This window comes from Alligator mississippiensis, chromosome 13 (genome assembly GCF_030867095.1).
Source record: "Alligator mississippiensis isolate rAllMis1 chromosome 13, rAllMis1, whole genome shotgun sequence".
NCBI classification, from domain to species: Eukaryota; Metazoa; Chordata; order Crocodylia; family Alligatoridae; genus Alligator; species Alligator mississippiensis.
The window spans coordinates 50,034,944-50,040,761 of NC_081836.1; the positions used below are offsets into that span (position 1 = coordinate 50,034,944).

The window sequence follows — 5,818 nt, forward strand, 5'->3', positions numbered from 1 at the left end:
CAATGTGCTTAGAAGTGGTGAAGGAAAGACCATGAGGAAGAGAAATTGTAGTGAGGATGAACAGAAGAAACTACAGCTTCCTTGTCCCAAAGGAGGAAATGCTTCTGGTCCCAGGGCCAGATCATTCCTGGGTATACCTGGCTGGCAAGGGAAGCCTTTGTTTCTCCTAATGAAAAGTCTAGATGGCAGCAGAAGCCTGTTCCTTGTGCTGTACTAAACGTGTGCAATCACCACCAGGAGAACCAGCAGCCAGGAGTGGATGACTAGTTTGACCCGCACAGAGACGGTGACCAGCTGGAGGCTGAAGATTGCTCATGGAGGTAGGAGAACCCAGGCACTAGTTTTCTTCACGTTCAAATTTCCTTAAAGCTGGTAGCCCTGGGCCGGTCCCACCAGCACTGGGGCTTTCAATTGGTGTGAACAGGAACCGTGCTTGGCATCTTCCTTTCTCTGTTCCTTAGCAGCAGATGGAAAGCAGGCTGAGAACAAGACACAGGAGCTGTGGTGGGCTCTTCCAAGCTGACTCCAAGGGGAACCAAGAAAGGGGCCAACCCGTGTTTTAACTTACCCCCATGCAGACCCCTTGAAATCAGTAGGTTTTCCTAGGTAACTATTTGGAGGGTCAAAGTATGACATCAGGTGCAGCTGCCCCTGATTTCATGGATGTGTGTATCCATGAGCAGAGTTTAACCTGCTGACCCTACACACGGCAGAGGAGAATATTGCAATTACAGTCTCTCTTCTCAGTCCAAACACCGCCTTGCTTCCCGTCTGCTTATACAGGGACGCCTGTGCAGAATGCACTTCGCTTCCAATCAGGGCGATGGAGGTGTTACTCTGCACACATGCCTCTGAACTGCGGAGGCACAACCCCAGCAGGTTAGCCAATTTGGATGGTTTTTCCCTAGGCTGGGAGGCAGAGTGTTTTCCCCCTTTGAATGAATATGGGATGCACCTGTATACCTGCAATCATGCAGGATGCGTGTCTGACTTTGGGGTCTGCCTAGGGCTGGGTGTTTTAAGGATGCATGTGCATGTGATATGTCTGGTGTGCAGGTCTGTGATGTCTGTGCATTTCCCCGTACTCCTCGGAGTCAATGCCATCTCCCCATAGGGTCTGTCACCATTAGCAACAGTCTGGTAGATCTGGTTATGCCCTGCCTGCATTCTGGGTCTTTCCCCAGTTTTACTTCGGGTTAGTCAGTCAAGTTCAGTCCTATTTTACACTAGGCAGAAAGAAGGAGCTCAGCCTCTCGGCTTGAGGCTGGCTGATCTATGCAAGCCTCTGCATCAGCTCTGCAGAGATGGCTCTGGCGACTCCAGCGTGGGCAGGATCCGTCCCGGGGTGTTTGACTACATTAGTGGTGGCGTGTGTGTGAGGAAAGAGGCCTGTGCTGCTATTGGTGGTAAATCTCTGTCTATGTGGATATTAGCAATGTGTTTCTCCAGCTGCGTCAGTGTATGTGTTTGTGTATACAGACTCAATTTATGTCGTTTTGCAAGCAGCTCAGTGTTTGTGCCAGACTCTGTGTGATTTTGTGAAAGGCCATGCTTGCATGTTTGGATTGATTTAATAAGAGGGTGCATGTGTGTGTTTATATTTAGAGAGCTCCAGGGAGAAGCTCACGCATACGGGGACTGGGGCTCGGGCTGCGCGATTGGATGACATTTCTGTGTGATTTCTGAGCCCGGCACCACTGCAGCTGCATGGGTGCTCCTTTGACAGGGAGCGTGTCAGAGTGATCTCGCGTGTGGGTGTGGGAGTCTGGGGGCGAGTGTTTGTGTGCGCAGGGAAGTTGCATGCTTTCCCTGTGCATGGTGATGCTTCTTAGATTTCATAGGAGGGGGATTTTCTAGCTCACCTGCATGTTTTCACCATCACTAGATGTGCTTAGGAGCTTGGGGGTAATCGTTTGTGCGGCCTGTTTGCTTTTGAGTGACATCACTGCAGGACATATATATGGGATTTCCTATGGGGAGTATTACAGGAGGTCTCCCGCATGCCCTCCGACACTGTACGTGCCACCGGCACATGTACATCTAAACACATGAGCCTGTTCATAGCACACGTATGACCCCCCCACTCCAATTTGTGCATACGGTTTGAAACACCAGGGTCTTAGACTCCCATCAGCTACCTGGCTTTAAATTAGGAGACAGCTCATAGAATTCAGTGAAGATCCATCTGCAAGAAGACTAGGGTGAAATCCAAGCCAAAAACTTACAGATGTTTAAGATGCATTTTTGCACTTAAGATATTCGTTGTGAGGATTTGCATCTTTTGTTAACATTCAGTACTTCTCTATTTAATATGCTCCTCCATTGAAAGATCACGCATATCACAGTTAAAGTGATTTAATGTATTCAGAGAGACTGTTACCATGATCAAAAAGGACACATGGACCCTTCTGGCATATTTTGGACAAGGGTGCTGCGGGGGTGGGCTTGGAAGGGGTGCGAGGCTGTAGACATGTTGCAGGGTGGTTGTGGGAGCGTGCAGGGGTTTTCTGTGGGATTTGAGGGGAGGCTGCTGTCCCTGTGCTCTCTCTTCTCCTAAGGGAGAGAAGGGGTGGGCATGCACATGCATGCATTTGAGGGGTGGGCTGCTGCCTTTTTTCTTTGTGCTGTTCCAGGAAGGTGTGATGTGTGTGTGGCTGGTTGGGTGCTGCACAGAGACTCAGGACGGCTCTCCATGGCTGGAAGGGGCTGAGGTGCTGCTTTGCAGCATGCCATCTGCAACTTCAGGGCAGTGCATCTCCAATGCCGCTCGCATTGGTTACCAAGGGCTTTGATCCAGGCGCGCTGGCCGTGCGCGCGGCTCACCCAGCCCTTGTCGCTCCGGAGAGAGGAGCCCGCACCCTTGGAGAAACATGACTCCTGCTGCTTGGGGCCCTCCTCATTGCCAGTCGTTTAGCCGCGCTCATGGGCAGTGAGCGGGATCAATAAGCCACCTCCGACTCTTCTATTTACAAACTCGCTGCCTTCAGCAACCAGGCTGTTTAAGCACTCCATTCCCATTCAGGAGGGCCATCTGCTGCCTTTTGCTGTAAGTCTCTCTGAAAACCCCAGCCTTGACAAGCTAGAGATATGTCAGTGCAGTTATCAGCAGAAAGCAACATCTGCCATGCCTGACACCCACTATTGTAGGCCATTTAATCTGTCCCCCTCCTCCCTTTAACTGCAGACAACAGCTCCCTATATTATATTTTCCCACTCAATTAGCACTATCATCCTGCTGAAATAGAGGCCAATTTACCTTTAATGACATCATTGTTAGGAGAGTGGCAGCGCCTGGTCCGTGGCTGTCACTGGATTGCAGGAGGCAGGCTTGTTTCTCTCCACTAACCCTGACAGAGGAAGGGAAGACCCAGCAGCCTATCGGAGGCAGCCTTCACCCCCGACCACAGACATTGTTTCCGACAGTTCGCAGAAGCAGTGTGGCGGAAAATTGAGTCCAGATTCATTAGGTTTTTCAGTGTGCTGCTCAAGTCAGTTAAATTGATACATTTCCTAACAAAATTGAAGTGCTTTGTGCTGCCAGCGGAAAGCCTGGTGACCCTGCTCGGCCCAGTGAGCCGCCAAAACGAGTTGATGGATCCATTAGGCCGCTCAGAATGCTTTTCCCCCTCTCCCTCCATTCCTGAGTGACACTGTAAATCTGAGCCAATTTCAGTCCCTAATCATCATTACAAACCCCTCCACTGTTCATTTATTACTCTACAATTCTAATACAGCACACGAATGGGTCAGCACACAGGGAGCCAACACAACTGCGTCGACAGGCTTAAAGAGCCCATAATCCTTCCCGGGCTTTATCTGAGAAGCAAACCTGATTTCCCTTTGCCACCCCCTCGCAGCCTGCTCCGGACTGGAGATCAGATGATGGCTGCCTGGCCGGGAGTTCAGGAAGGCAGGCTGTGGCGCTGATAGGAACTGGAGGGTGGGCTGGATGGCCGAGGGAGCAGAAACATCTGCTAGGTGCAGAAAGCCAAGGGAGAGCCGGGGTGAGGGTTGCAGCAGGGGCAGCCCCGCTCTCGGAATCACGGCGGCCACACGATCCCTGTACAGTCTGCTTGGCACAGGGCTGGGAGCAGGGGGACCAGCAGGAGGGCTACCTGGCACAGGGACCGTCACAAAGGCTATTTGGCAGGATTGCTGGATTGACAGCTGCCTGGCGTGAGTGAAGTTTGCACGGCAGACTCGTGGCACGGTGATGGCTCGACGGTTGTGTGAAATGGCGACCATGTGTCAGGTATCTGGTAGAGTGATTAGAGTTCAGAGCGTGTCTGGTGTGCCTGCCTGGCACGGAAAGACGGCGCATGCTATTGCAAAGGTCTTGCTTGCTGTGGCCTGGTGACTAGAGAGGCTTTTTGTGCTGCCATAACCAATGGCTTCTCCAGATTCTCCCTTAGCTTGAGGAGGAAAGTTTTGCTTTTTTGGATCCATGGGTTTCTGATTCAACACCTTGCAACAGTGGTTCCTTCAGATCAGTGCCCCAGCTGAGGCTTGTGGTGAGTATGACTTAGCCCTTCTCCCCAAGCCAAGAACGGGACTCTCAGTGTTGGGATTACCCATGTCCAGCCTCCCTCATGATGAATAAAACAAAACTGAGGCTTCCCTAGCCTGGGCATCTGGCTTCCAGCATGGAAAATGGGGGATTATTAAGTACTTGACCAGCAAAGTGTATTTGTACGCTAGGACCAAGCACCTTTCCTTAAAGCCACCCACGAATGTATTTATTTCGTCAGATGTGACTGCTTTTTACTATGTGCCTATCAACATCTCTCTAGGTGCAGAAGCAATCAAGGACTTTAGAACACACACAGTAAATAATCAGATTAATGGCATGATCAGACATGACTCACTGGGTCTGGAATTGCTTCCAAGGAAGTCTGCGGGAGTTTTGCCATTGGCTTCAGAGAAAGCAGGATCGGGCTTGCAGGGTTGGATTTGGCACAGAAACTGGCACAGGCTGCCTCATAGGTGAGTGCAAGGCCAAAGGTTACAACCAGGGAAAGGGAATGGGAAAGTGTGGGCCTGGTCACCTAGTTACTCCAGCTAAATCTAAGTAATGCTTTGCACTGACCCCCATTATCTCCGCTGGTGCGGATGCAAGTCCTGCTGCCCTGCACGTGCCCTGCAGCATTCAGGACCGAAAGGCCTTTCTTGCCCTTCCGAAAATGCTCCTATCCCCTCGGCAAAAGCCAGAAGGCAGCTGCACATGCACAGCTGGAAAGTATCAGGCCAGGACGGCCTCAGTCGAAGGCCTGAGAACACCTGCTCGGGAGCTCCCTGCACACATGCACTCAGCGGGCACCCAAGTTTCTAGAACGAGGTGCTGGTGCTCCTGCTGATAGGTAACACATGGGGATTTTTCTTCAGCTCACGTGTCAGCCCCTGCCTGGTGCTTTTTGATCTACAGGTCTTGAGTTCAGCTCCTGTCAAGGCCAGTTTTGCTGCAGTGTCTGGCAGGGAGAGGTGACAGCTGTGTGACATTTTTCAAGAGGAACTGAGCAACCTCTGTCAGACCTGAATGATGAGAAAAAGCTTAAGAGTCCTTTAATTTTTAATAAAAACTTCTCCAAGTTTTCTGCGGTCGCCTTCCTCATTAACAGCAGCAGCAAAGTTTGCCACACAGATATAAGAGCAAGAAAAGAGACAGGGACTGGAACAGACTAAAATAAACCAAACAGAATCAGAGCTTAACCCCCAGGGAACTGGTAGAGAGAAGGCATTAGGTAATTCCTCAGTTTGAGTTTGCTGATCAGGACACCAGGGCTGACTGCTATATCCTTTCAAAAATGCCACTAGTTCTTCA

The 5,818-nt window shown here is 50.8% G+C and overlaps 1 long non-coding RNA gene across 1 annotated transcript; it reads left to right on the forward strand.

Moving 5' to 3' along the window:
- Positions 1-269: 269 nt before the first annotated feature.
- LOC109284924 (uncharacterized) lies at positions 270-5,590 on the forward strand. Its single transcript, XR_009456381.1, has 2 exons — positions 270-4,983; positions 5,423-5,590. It is a non-coding gene; the product is annotated as an uncharacterized LOC109284924 (long non-coding RNA).
- The last annotated feature ends 228 nt before the right edge of the window (positions 5,591-5,818 follow it).